The following is a 15,077-nucleotide window of genomic DNA, read 5'->3' on the forward strand; positions in this document are numbered from 1 at the left end:
ACTTGTGCATTACACAAACTAGGCTTGTGTTAAACAGCATCGTTGGCCTGCAGAGTGATATTGCTTCATACCGTTATCTGTATCTAGTATCCTATCATTGAGATAACTGTTGTTATCCTAGCTATGCATGTACAGTTACCAGTATGGCCATATGTTGCTGCTTGCAGTTATATAAGCGAACACGTGGGCAGGTACAATGTGCCCTGTCCATACATGCATTGACAACATTATACATCACACTTCCTGCTCACCTGTGTCTGTCTACGTGGTGAAATCCAGCACGCCTAGTGATCTGTATGTAACTGGATTATGTACTGCTGTCCCCTTAGTTTGGATCATTTCAGCAAGACTATGGCTGTGTGACAGTGCAGATTTACTCACCACTATTATGGTATGTCGGACAATACAGGCATACACACACATATTTCTGTATATAACAGGGATGTGTATATAAATGCAGGTGTGTGTGTGTGTGTGTGTGTGTGTGTGTGTGTGTGTGTGTGTGTGTGTGTGTGTGTGTGTGTGTGTATGTGTGTGTGTGTGTGTGTGTGTGTGTGTGTGTGTGTGTGTGTGTGTGTGTGTGTGTGTGTGCGTGTGTGCGTGTGTGTGTGTCTGTGTATGCGTATGTGTGTGTGCATGTGTATGCTATGTATATGTGTTAGGTAGATATATGGGGGGAGTGTATATCTCATTTTATTATTATTTCACTACATAGCAATATATATACCATGCCTGTGAGATGGTGACAGACAGATATGTATACGTACATGTCTCTATGCATAGATATTATACTTAACAGCTCATTTTGATGAAGGGGCAACAGAATTGCACTCATTTTAACTAAGTCTGAGCATGCCCAATGGGACTGTCAGTACTTATAAAATGACTCCAGGCCAGACATACCTGTACTCCAGTCCGGGATTTTGTATGTTACACACATTAACATCTACCCCTATTTCTGCAGTACTGTACTTCACTCAAAATGTCCACATCATTCGCCAGCTGTGTGCTGTATTTAATATGTGACTGAGGTTGGTAATGTTACACCACCAACAGACTGACAGTCTGCATACCTCTCAACTGTACTGATATTCACAGAATGTCCAGAGTTTTGCCTCATATGTTTGGACGGTTCCTCATACATTTGTGGCCATCTGGTGAATTATTGAATATTGGCGTCACTGCATTATACTAACTACAGACAAACATTTGTGTTTCAGACTTTAAATCCTTCAGAAAATATGTAATAATGAAATATCTTTACGTCCAGCAACTTTCTAAGTTTATGGGAACAACATTTAAAATCTGTCCCTAAGTTCTGGCCTTTGTCCTCCCGATCTTTCTGGCTTTGTCCAGATTTCTTGCACTAAGAAGTTGAGAGGTATGACAGTCTGTGAAAACACCAATGCAGTACTATCTCACATGCAAAAGTGAGGGATTCCAGATTAGAAACATCGACAGTATCACCCATACTAGTTTCCTTGGTCCACTGAGCCACACAAGTCACAAGATAGAGAAGAGTCATTCATCACACAATCAACAGCATAAATAAGGACATTGTTATCCTGCATGAAGAGAGAAATACAATTTGTGAGTGATATCTATGTTACAGTCCTAAGATTCCCTGTTCCACTGATATGCCATACCTGATTTTCTGTTGCAGCAGTTATATTGGTACACTGCTGTGTTGGGGGTGGGGGAACAACAGCACATAATCAGCTTGGGTAGAAAGTTGTCCACATATCATGTGTGGCCACTGTTTAACATCTCCATTGCCAGATGTCGTGAATATTCCAACCATGAGGCCTACTGAATTTTTGGGACCACATACCACTGGACTGGGTATCTGTAGTCCCATGTGGATGTTACATCTGTCCAAATAGCCCACTATATTTCCTTGTATAACAGCAGCAGATCCATACATACAATACCATATTATAGTAATCCTTACAATTAGTGTGTAGGTTAGAGACTTACCTTGTGAATGCAGCTGTTGACAAAACTGTAGTTCAGGGCTTACCCTGTATAATGCAAGCAGTACACAGCCAATACATGGATCGATACAGCTTGTGTGGGTTGCCTGGCATCAGCTATTTTAATATATGTATGTCAGTAGGGGTAAAGTGTCAGTCCTTAGGGACCTAGGTTGTCAGTGAATATGCTATGTGCTGTCTCATAGCCAATGCCAGGGTGTACTAGGTATGCCTACATCTGCCTACAGGGATATCATCAGGGGCTCCTCCTCCGAGTCCTCCTGTGAGTGTGGCTGTGGGGACCTAGGCACTGGTGGGGGGCTGTGTATCCATTCCCTTTGCTGATCCTGCTGCAACTGTTTCCACAGGGTCATATTGTGTAGCATGGCACATACTGTGAACATATGTGCATGTGTGGCTTGAGAGTACTGCAGGGCTCCACCAGATATATTTCTATCCGTCTATCTACATTTTTACAGCCCCTTTTGTCTGTCTACATTTCTGTACACGGTATTTTTCTGTTTACACTATGGACACTGACAAGGGGTCTGCAGGGCTGCCTATCTGCTTGCTGGATCACTCTACCTGCCTCATTTGCATGAGACTCACCTGTTTATGAGATGGTTTGCATGTCACGGAACCTCCTATATTGGTGCGTGCATGCTCCTCACCCAGCAGTGCTTACTGGATCACAGACTTGCTTACTTTCATGTAAGCAGCGTGGCATGATGCCTACATGGTAAAAAAGACCATGTAGGCTTTATTAAATTCCCCCAAAGTTTTTTTATTGGAAAATTTGCTATGTTCCCGCAAAACTGATGTTGTTACTGTTTGTGAAACATAGTTAACGAACAATGGCTGTAAACCAATTCTGTCAGGGTATAAATGTTTTTGCTGTACCAGACATTCTAACAAAAATCTGGTGGAGGCTTTATGTTAAGGATTAAAGATAATTATGAGACCTGTGGTTATTACATGTTCACTGATTACACCAATACTATAGAATGTGTAACTGTGACAATAAAGACAATTCTGGAACATAAAACAATTGTTGCAGTGTATAGACCACCAAAGTTAAGTGCAGATGACCTAGAGGAATTCATACATTTCTTGCATGAAACACAGGAGGGAAGAACACTATTAGCTGGGGACTTAAATTTAACAGAAACAGACTGGAATAATATTGATTCAACAATGTTAGTAAGGAAATTATTCACAAAGTATATTCAGGAATAACAATTGCTTCAGGTTGCAAAAAAAAAACTAACGGGACGGAGTATACTAGACATTGGTTGTGTTCCTAAAGAAATCACTGTTACATCAAGTCAAGTTTTACCACTATTGATGTGCAGTGATCATGGAGTTATAAAGGTTAATTTGTTGCCAGATAATTTTGCCAAACTAAAGTCTAAACCAATGCACATAAGGTTTATTACAGATAATATGGAAGCAAAACAGTCCCTATATAAAGCTAACTGGAGTGAGGTGTTCAGTGGAAAAACTGCAGATGGAATGCTGAAATGCTTGAAAGAGAAATTGTTTGAGTGCAAAAAAAATGTTTAACATCAGGATCTAGGCATACAGCATCTGGGGGATATATTTCCATAAGAACAAGATATCTGATTAAGGTGAGAGACAAAAATATAAGAAATGGAAAAGATGTCAAACTGCAACTTTGAAAACCGAAATAAACAAGCTGGACAAACAAATTAAGCATAGTGTGAGACAGGATCAAGAACAATTTGAAGAAAACGTATATAAAGATATTGAGCATAATAGGAAACCTTTTTATAGATACATAACATGTGGAAGGAGTAAAGGTACACAAACTGATAAACTGTGTGCAGATTCTAACATTTATTCTCAGACACAACAGATTATAAATATATTTATAAAATCTTATGCAAAACAGTTTGACTCCACAAAAGGGGTGATGTTGTCCTAGTGACATCCAGGTAACCCCAGATACTGGACTCAAATAAGATTATATTGAAAAAGAACTGTGCAGACTGGATCCAAGCAAAGCACAGGGAGGAGATGGAATTACTAACAATGACCTGAGAACAGTTCAGCAAGAACTTGCGGTACCATTATATCTATTACTCTCTAGGTCATATAAATATTGGGAGATTCCTCAAGATTGGAGACATGTGCTTATTAATCATGTCTTCAAGGGAAAGGGGAGTAAGACAAACCCATAGTCATACAGACCATAAAGTCTACTTTCATGTTATGGAAAAATAATGGAGAACGTAATACTGGATAAGTTATTGTCAGAATTGGATAGGTTGGGACTTGAAACCATATATCAGCATGCATGTGTTAAAAACAGATCTATTACCACCTGTAACATGATGTTCTATAACAATATAATAGCTCTGAATGAAAAATTCTGCTGTGATATAATTTATATAGATTTAACATCAGTATTTGACAGGGTTATACACAAAACACTGATCAATAAATTAATACAACTAGGTACTGATGTACTCTTGATAAGATGGATAGCTGCATTGCTTACAAATAGGACATGGCAAGTATCATACAGCAATTGGACAGGTGAAATCCTTGGCTCCAGTCAGGGTGTCCCATGGGACTCTGTTCTAGACCCTTACTTGTTTAGATTGTATCTTTCAGACCTAACATTTTCATGAGGTGTTCTACAGTCTATATGTAGATGACCTGGAATTGGGTAAACTGATTATATGTGTAACAGATAAGGCATGTTTGCAAAATAACTTGATTAAATTGACTATTTGGGCACAGGAGAATAATATGCTAATAAATACATCAAAAAATAAGCATATGAGATTTGGGAGACATAACTTGAAATGCTAATATTTAATACAGCACACAGTGATTGAAACTGTAGACTCATTTAAGGACCTGGGTATATGGGTAGATTCAGCTATGAGTTTTTTCTAATCCTATCAACCAAGTGGTTAATCATAGTTATAGAACTATAGGTTGTATAAAAAGATTTATAAAGCCTAGGAAATCAAAAATGATGAAGTCATTGTTTGTTAGCTACATTAGACCCAAACTTGAGTATAAAATAACAATATGGAAACCCTATAAGAAAACAAGCATGAGTAAACTGGAAAGAGCACAGTGGAAATAAATCAAGGGTATCCATGGATGTGAAAATGTAAGTTATTATGGAAGACTAAAATATCTGAACTAGTACAGTGTCTCTTACAGATATTTAAGAGGAGATCTTATTCAAGTATATACGGCATTTAGAGACAACTACCTCTGTGAATGTTTGGGGTTATCAAAAAGTACTACAGAATCATCAGACAACTCAAGCAGAAGATTCTATAGAAATGAGAAGTGTATTAATTGGTTCTCTGACAGAGTAGCTGATGCATGGAACAGACTCCCAAATTACATTAAAGCAAGTACTAGTTTAGATGTTTTAAGAACATCCTGGGCACTTATTATGGGAACGTGTCTTGATATATTGGCAAGCTAGAAGGGCATTAATGCCCATGCTTCAAATATTTCTATGTATGTATGTATGTATGTATGTATATATGTATGTATGTAAGTAGAAAAATATCCTAAACCTTCTGGACTTTTTTAACTACTTGGGAGCCATACAGATGTTGTCAAATTGCTCTTTTTTTAATTTCCTTTCCATTGTTTCATTAAAATCTTTTCTAACCTCTGCTGGTTTATTATTATAATTATCATGCAATGTTTTATATTGCCAACTAATCATCCCTTTTTAACCTCAGTTCTGTTCTAGCCTCAGCTAAAAATGGTACCAGAGTTGGCCTTTCACTTAGCAATCTCCTATCCCTTTCTTTTGGTTATACTATATCAATCACTTGAATAGAAGGCTATCTCCTATCTGTAGTCAAAACTTCAGCTTGGCCTTGTTCAACTCTAATACCTTACCCTCTATGGTTATTTGCTCCCAATACATCAATTCCTTTGCAAATCTTCTACAGTAAATTCCAGCTCTGCTTTGCCTATTTTCTATTCCCCTGCTTGCAGTTATCCATGTTGGTAAAACTCTATTTTCTTCATTCCTGTTTGGTTTAGTTCTTAGAATATTTTACATTGCTTTACAAATATAATATTCTGTATGGTTGTTATTCTTCTTCTTAATGACCTGCATCCAAAATTTGACTCTTTCCTTATTGCCCAGACTTCCTCCCTGTATCACTATCATCCTTTTCCACAATGATTTATAAATTTCTGCTTATGTTAAATGTATGAGCCTTAACTATGCAGCTCTAAAGTATCCCTTCAAATCAGATAATACTAAAATCACATTATTCAAAGGGGAGAATCAAATTATTACACTTAACTCTTTTCGTCCTTGCCTATCAAATAAATATTTTCAGCACTTTATTTTTCTCAACTCATCTGGTTGATTAAAATGTACCTGAACTGTATATGAGACTAAAACATTTCACTGCTTGTATTGTACTATCTATACACATAGTCAAGAGCTTCCAGTTTCTCAGTGTTTATAACACTTTGTTTAGTCTCTTTCCACATATTATTAGATGCAAAAAATATAATTTGTTTTAATGCATATACTTAAATATTTTATCTTATCATGTTCTCATAAGTATGAGGAATGCTGAATCAGTACATCTCTAGGTATATATTTTATAATTTTATACCCCCAAAATGACTTGAAATTATGTCAAAATGATCCACAACACCGTGTCATTTTCTAGATTTATCAAGTGCAAAATAATATGATCTGCAAATAGAGCTTATTTTTCTTAATTGTCATACCATGTATATCCTTAAAACTGTGAGTCCCCTTTTTTTCTGTCACTATCTGTAAATATAATTCAAATAACAAAGGGGAAAGAGGACACCCCTGCTTGGTTCATCTCTTCAAACACAGTTTGTCAGAGAATAACCCTCCCATCCTAATTCTTGCCTCCAACAATTCAAGCATCCTCCTAGTTTACTGTATTATTCTATCAGGGAGTCATACCTCTCAACCTCTAAGTGCAAGAATCTGGATAAAGCTAAAAGTAATGGAGGAAGAAAGGACTCAGATCAGGGACAAATGTTAAATATTGTTCTCACAAACTTAGAAAGTTTGTGCAATAATAGGCTTCACATTAATATACATTTTCTGAATGAGGAAGTGTGACACTCAAATGTGTGTCATTATTTAATGACTTTAATCCTCGGTGATTTGCCAGAAAACTACACATTTTATGAGAAATGGACCATAAATATCTGGCAAAACTCCGGACATTCTGCAAAATCTAGACAGTTAAGAGGTATGCCAGAAATATAAATGCTGCCATTGCCATACTCATAAACCCCGAACTGACTATTGAATATTTACTCTCTGCATCATGATCCAGCAACAACAGAATCATTTTCTTGCATTCTCTAACCTCTAGATCATCACTTGTTCTATTAATATCATCAAATGTTTGCATCCCATCCAAAAAACTGTATTACACAATGACCCCCCATTAATATTCCAAAACACGTACGCTGTTTGGTCAGCATGCACGTTGTAAATCAGAGTTATAGTAATGGAAAAAGGTCTGGTCGCCCGGACTTTTTCCATTAGTATAACTCTTTTGTTTACAGCAATGGAGAATGCAAGATCTCCATTGCTTTTTACACACTAACTTACTATGTTAAATGAGTTTAACATAGCGAGACAGCTTTAAAAAAAGTAACGGAGATCTTCCTATCTCCATGTTTTTTTTAAAGGTGTCTCGCTATGTTAAATGGGTTTAACATAGTGATACAGCTTTAAAATAAGCAATGGAGATTCTCCGTTGCTTTTTTTAAAGCTGTCTTGCTTATGTTAAACATAGCGAGACAGTTTGTAAAAAGATACGGAGATCTTGCTTTCTCCATTGCTTCCGCCCACAGCTCTGATGTACTGCGTAAGCCGCAGACAGCTGTGGAAGGGCAGCAAGGAGGCATTATGCAATGCCAATATTTAAGAAAAGTAATTATTTTTTTCTTAAATAATGTCATTGTATAATAGCAATAACCCACTTCTGGGTGTGGGTAATGCTGGATTTACCCACGGTTGTCTTTGTTTGGCCACTCGGGCTTTGACCTCGTGACCAAACCACACCAACCGTGGGTAAATCCAGCATTACCCACACCCAGGTGTGGGTTATTGCTATATTGATTCATATCGATCACTTCTGCCAACATATTTGTCATTCTCAAAGCTAGAGTAGATAGAAACACTTTATAATCATAGTTTAAAATTGAAATGGGTCTATATGTAGCTGAATCTGAAAGGTCTTCACCCTATTTGGGTAATATACTCAATACAGCTTTCTTCCAAGCTGCAGGTATTTTCCCTACCTCATGTTTAAAAACTGTTAAACAAAATATGCTATATCTTTATCACTTTTCTTGTCTTCCAACTTCCAAACTTTATCTGGAATGCTGTCTATTCCTGGAACCTGGATGCAGTAAGAAACAAACCAAGCAACACTGATACTGAACAAGTGTTTAATAAAACAAAGCTTTCAGGTCAAATAAACCCTTCATCAGTGAATAAAATATTAACACATACTAACAATGTTTATATACTATCAAAAACACACAGCCATTAATTATTCAATTAAACAATCAATCCTAGTTAAAAACAATAGTTGAAGAAGCACAGAACTCTATTTCATACATGTGTTTATATCTTAGTACAGGTTTTAAAGAAACAGTCTGGTTTAAATCTGGCAATACATCAGCACAAAGGTGTATTATCCACTGATATTCCTTCATCTCAAGCTTATTGTTAAGATCTTCCCCTCGTATATCCTTACATACTCTATCTATCACCCTAACAGAGAATTTATGTGCATTTCCATATGTACTGATATGCTTAGCCAAGGAATTAGTGTCAATATTTCTTCTTATTTCTGAATGGTGCTCAGTTATTCTTTCCTTCAGTTTTCAGGTAAATTTCCTAACATAAAATGCCAGACATCTATTACATGTAGCCAGATATATTATATTCACTTTAACACATGTTGCTAAGCCAGAAAATATATAATTCTTCCTAGTTATTGGGTGTTGAAAAGTATTATTTTTATTAATGACTTCACAACAGCTGCAATCGTAGCAAGGAAAGGTACCTGATTTAGCTGCTGTTACACCCCCCCCCCATTCTTGAAACACATGTCTTTAGAACATAACTTTTGCTTTAAACTCTGACAGTTTCTGTATGAGAAACTGGGTTTCATGCCAACTATGGGACATAATTCAGGTAGAGATGTTAATATACACCAGTTATTAATAATTTTTCTTACCTCAGAAGTAGCTCTGTTGAAAGCTGTAACAAAACGTAGCTTGCCTACATGTAAGTTTGTCTCCTTAGTTATAAAGGTACTCCCATTGTATTCATAGAGAAATACAGTTTAGTACTATCATCCCTACAGCTCAAGACATATTCAATTTCCATATCTAGGGACTCCCTATTATAGCCCCTCTCCAGAAATTAATCTTTCAGTTCCTGGAACCTTCCATGAGGATTGACTATGCATCACCATTTTTATTTCATCTCTTCCTGTTCATTGTTGAACCTCATCTTCCTCTAACCATGGTATAATTAAAGCTTTTATAAATATTTCCATTTGTGACTTTGCTTGAATTACACATTCCTCTACTTTGTACTGATTTTCACAAAAACTCTGAAATATCTCTAATATCGCTATAGGATCTGTGGTTATTTTTATTATTCTAGGCTCCTTAAGTTTGGCAACAGCCCTCTCCACATTCTGTTGCTTAAGTTGATATGGTAAAAGAGTTTTATTCCCTGGAGTTATCAACAAAAGTTGATTAACAGTAGACTTTCTAAACTAATACATATTGTCCAAATATTCCCTTTGTTTCTAGTTATAATTCTGCAATTGTTTCATTTCTTGTTCTGTGAAATATTTCTTATTCCACATTTTATCCTTTGCCAACCTTCTAAACAATTCCCATTAGTTTTCTCCACATTTCTTTCTCTTTTATTTCTACAATATTTATAAACTCAATTTTCCTGCTGCCCTACTCACTAGCTACCCCATTCTGAAGGTATTTCTAGATTTCTTTATAATTTTCTAATCATGTCCACTATCCATTCCTTATATTATCAGAGTCTCAGCAAGTACATTAGAAGTAGCAGCACAATTAGCAGAAATTTAAATGTTTGAGTCTATTGTCTAAGCTAGAAGTCATAAAGGTGCATATTGTTACCCTCCAAACCACCAAAGGATCTAATCAAACATAATGTTTGATCCCCTCCATGATAAAGAAATAGTGGATAACTACCATGAGGGTAGAGATACCATACATAAGTTGTTGCACATACTGCCCTCACATGTAGGCTCTTCAGTTGCAAGGTATATCCATTTTTGTGGGCAACAGTCTATATGCAGTACTGACAATGTTTGCTAAAGGGGTCATTAAGAACACTTTATGAGCACTACACCAGTTTCTTGATGCTATGGTGCAACACATGGAGGAGCTTAGATGGTTTCCACATCCTTAGAAAGGAAGGAAGAAAACTTGTGCAGGTATTCTAAGACATGGTTCAATTCACTGAGGTAAATTTGTGTAGGGAGATTCTCATTAGCGACATCTTACTCATATTGATGAATATGCCTGGAACCATTAAACCAAAGTACACAAACAGATACAGCATATTATTGCCTTTAGAGGAGAGAAATTTATTTGAGGTAGCAGCAGAGGTGGGCCCTGCTAAGGCATCATTAGAGAATCTGGCTGCAGAGGATGACAATGTAAGGTGGAGGTGGGTGCTGAAAGCTGTGGCATTGGCTGACAGGCAGCATCTGTTCTAGTCTTCCAAAGTCATATCTCTTTCAACAGAACACGGTAAAGCTTTTTAGGAAGTGATGAGCTTTGGAGAGCTTTGGATAGAAGGAAGTTTCTCTATTCACCTGTGAGAGAGGAGAGCTTTGAGCAGTCTATCTGTCCCTAGAGAAGTGGTTTCAGCCCAGAAATTAGTAGTTTATTGGCCATTTTGGGCTAATTTCTATCTATTTCATTTCCCTGCTATAAACTCGCATTTGCACAGCTATGCACACCAGGCAGTGCCGGTTAGCTAGGGTATAACTATTCCCGGCTCCACAAAGTCTACTCTTTAATTCTTTCCTTGGAACTAGACAAACTTTCAACTTAAGCACTTAATCCATTCACTTCTCAGCCCGGCACTTGCTCAAAACTCATAGGAAGCACTAATAAACCTTAGGACTAGAGCCCCTCCCATACTGTATGGCTCTCTATACGACCTTATCAGCCAATTAGTAAAACAGTTCACTGTACCTATTCAGGCATGTCCAAAGGGCAGTTTCTGGTATACTCTCTGGTCCAACTGGTGAATCTGGGCATTTTGAGGCAATGTTACAACTGCCTCATGTACACAGACAACCCACTCCTACTACCAAACACTAATACATGCGAGAGATGCAATTATACAGTCAAACTGGAGGCTAAGCTCTCTCAACCCAAGACTGGACCAGACATTCAAGAGGAGAAGGGAATTACTTGCATCACACCACCAGACTCAGATCGACCTATGAAACCAGCACTGGCAAAAAAAATACATAAATACATAAAAACATACTCAGAGGCTGTAAATAAAAATCTGCAAAAGCAACAAAGACCTCCAAAACAGACATCCAAGCAACCTCCATCCCCCCAACACAAACCATAAAACACATTCGTCACAAAACCATTGTGCCGCACGATCATAGCCCTTAAGGCAAAATAACATACCCAACACACTAGTAATAGGTGACTCTATATTCAGGCACACTGATGTCCCCCTCACTAGGCTGAACAAGGAGAAGGTTACTGTTAGCTGCCTATCGGTTGCCAGGATCCGCCACATAACACAAGCACTCAGGTCACTCCAGAACAAGTACAAATATGACTCTGACATTGTCCATGTTGGTGTGAATGATCTGAGCCGTACCTCCCTGGACTACATGAAAAGAGACATGGAGGAGCTCTCTGATCATGTAGCCCAGGCCGGTATGATCCTGACCCTGAGTAGCATCCTGCCCTCACCAAGAATGATACCATGGTATAAAGAAATAATTATCAATTTCAACAATTGGCTAGGCTTCTGGTGTAATTCAAAGGGGATCCAGTGTCTGTCAGCCTGGGATGACATGCTCGACAAGCCACGCTGCTTCACTAGAGATGGCTTGCACCTGTCACCCTTAGACTTTTGAATATTGGCCAAGGATCTTGCCACCCCCATGATGCCTTTTTTAGGTAAGGCTCAAAAGACAAACCCACCGCCATAAATAGCACAAGTAACAAAAAACTGAGGGTAATGATACTCAATGCCAGAAGTCTAAACCTCAAAATGCATGCACTCGAGGCACTCCTTAGTATGGAGAAAATCGATATATGTGCAGTAATAGAAACCTGGTTTAAGGCTCCAGAGAGCACTCCAGTACTACCAGGCTACAACTCATACCATACATTCCGTCTGCAAAACCCAGACCAAAATACAAAAGGCGGAGGCGTATCCATATTTATCAAGGATACCCACACCTCCAGGTTAGTGGCACAGCACGATGCTTCTTAGATCATACACATGCAACTAACAACAGTTAAAACTGCAATTCAAATTACAGCTCACTAGAGATCACCCACCATGTCCCAGGACCCCCATTCTGCATTTCTGGAAACACTTGGAAACATAATGGTCCTACCAAACATCCTGATATTGGGTTATTTCAATTACCCAAAGATTAACTGGGTGAACTACTCAAGTTCTAACTCCCTTGCCCAACATTTCCTAGAATTTATAAACCCACATGCCCTGGATCAACTGGTCAACACCCCCACCAGGGGTAACAACATATTGGACTTGGTCATCACCAACATGGGCGATCAGTGTTCCACACCGGAAGTCAACCCCTCGCTGGTTAGATCTGACCATAAACTAATCACTCTGGAAATCCACATTCTGTCCCCACCCCTGGTCAAAGAAACAACCATGAAAAACTTTTCAAAAGCAAACTTCAAGTTACTTATGACCAAGGTGGAAAGTTTCAAAGCCCCCATGCCAAAGGATAACACTGTCTGAGCTGCAAAATCCTTTACTATTGCACTCTACGGGCACCTACAAGAATGCATTGATCATGCTATCCCAAGCAAAACCAAGACTCACTCGCCCAAGAAAGGAAACCAGTCTGGTGGACCCCTGCCATAAACAAGCTATACAATAAAATGAGGAAACTAGTACAAAAAAGAGTAAAATCCCAAGAAGGGAAGACATCCCTGATCAGTATCAGCAAGAACCTACAATCCCTCATAAAATCATCCAAGGCTAGCTTTGAAAGAAAAATTGCCAAGGACTCCAAAGATAACCACAAGGCATTCTTTAGCTATGTCAGGAATCTAAGTGGCAACTCTCAGATCTGCTCAGAGTTAGTGCAGAATGGCACAAAATACACTGAACCGACCAATATCACCAACATCTTGGCAGATAGGTTCAGTGCAAACTTCACCCCCATCTCACCTCCAAAAGTGCCCATAACCATACCAGAAGAATCTAGTGCCCCTGAAATCACAGACATTCAGGTTAAAACAGCCCTCTCCAAAGCAAAAAACACAGAATCAGTGGGATCAGACGGTGTCCCAGGCTGAGTCCTACATGAGCTCAAAGATGAACTAACCCCTCACCTAATTGTTCAAACTCAGCCTCTCCACAGGCTATATGCCCATAGAGTGGTGCACAGCAATGGTAATTCCACTCCACAAAGGTGGAGCCACAACAGACCCGAGGAACTATCGCCCTATACACCTAACTAGCTTGGTTTGCAAGGCTATGGAGTGCATCATCATGGATCTCATAAACAGAGACATTGGGAACCTCCAAACACTGGACTCTACCCAGTTCTGCTTTGTTAAGGGAAGATCATGCCTCCTAAACCTGGTGGACTTTTTTTAGACAGTTACCAAGGCTATAGACGAGGGAAAGGTGGTCCACACAGCCTACCTAGACCTCACAAAGGCCGTTGACACCATTCCCCATTCAGGTATTATAGACAAGGTCATCAGCCTGAACATAAACCCCTATGTCATGAGATGGGTTCCCAACTAGCCCATGGACAGAACCCACATTGTAAGAATTGTGGGTGCTAGTTCTGACTCTAAACAGGTTACAAGTGGCATTCCCCAGAGCTCAGTCCTAGGACTCCTCCTGTTCAGCATATACTTCTCAGAGGTACAGGCAAGCACAGAAGGACTAGGGCTGACCATGTTCATAGACGACTGCAAACTAGGGGCTATAATTGACTCTCCGGCAGACGCAGATATCATCCAAAAGTGTCTCATTGAGACAGATACCTGGTGTCAAAACCAGGGCCTCAAGCTAAATGCCAAAAAGTGCATAGTCATCCCCTTTGGAAAAAACAAAGTACCCACAAACTGCCACATAGCTGGTAGCCCCCTAAATACAGAATACATAATAAGGGATCTGGGGACCCAAGTAGATAGTAACCTCTGCTTTGATAATCACATTGCTAAAGTAATTGGAAAATCCTTCTGTGTGGCCCACCTAATCACAAAAGGGTTTGCATCCAGATCAAAAAAGGTCATTGTGCCCCTCTACACATCACTCATCAGACCCATCATAGAGTACAATGCCCCATTTGAGATATACCTTACAAGACACCTGCAACAGCTGGAAAGGCCACAGAAGAACTTCACCAAGAGGATCACTGGCCTCAAACAGATGCCCTATGCAGCTCGAGTGAAGAAACTACAGGTGTACTTGGTCGCATATCGCCTACTCAGAGGTGATCTCTGCCTGACATCCAAGGCCATGTCCAATCCAGAATTGATGGACATGCTCCACCTAAAGAAAACCATATCCCCTTGAGCCACATGCTCTAGGGATCTAAACCTCACCAAAACAATAAATAGGACATGCTGGAGGGATAGATTCCTGTCCCAGAGACTTCTCATGCTCTGGAACAAGATTCCAATCTACATGAGGCAGAGCTCCTCGCTAACCCTCTTCAAGAGAAACCTTGAAGAGTGGATGGGAAACAGAAAGTTTACCCTGGGGATCACTTAAATGGCTCTGCTGGACAGAGGCACAGGGAACTAATC

The sequence above is a fragment of the Protopterus annectens genome, chromosome 3.part0, assembly GCF_019279795.1.
Source record: "Protopterus annectens isolate FY-2018-M chromosome 3.part0, PAN1.0, whole genome shotgun sequence".
NCBI lineage: Eukaryota > Metazoa > Chordata > Ceratodontiformes > Protopteridae > Protopterus > Protopterus annectens.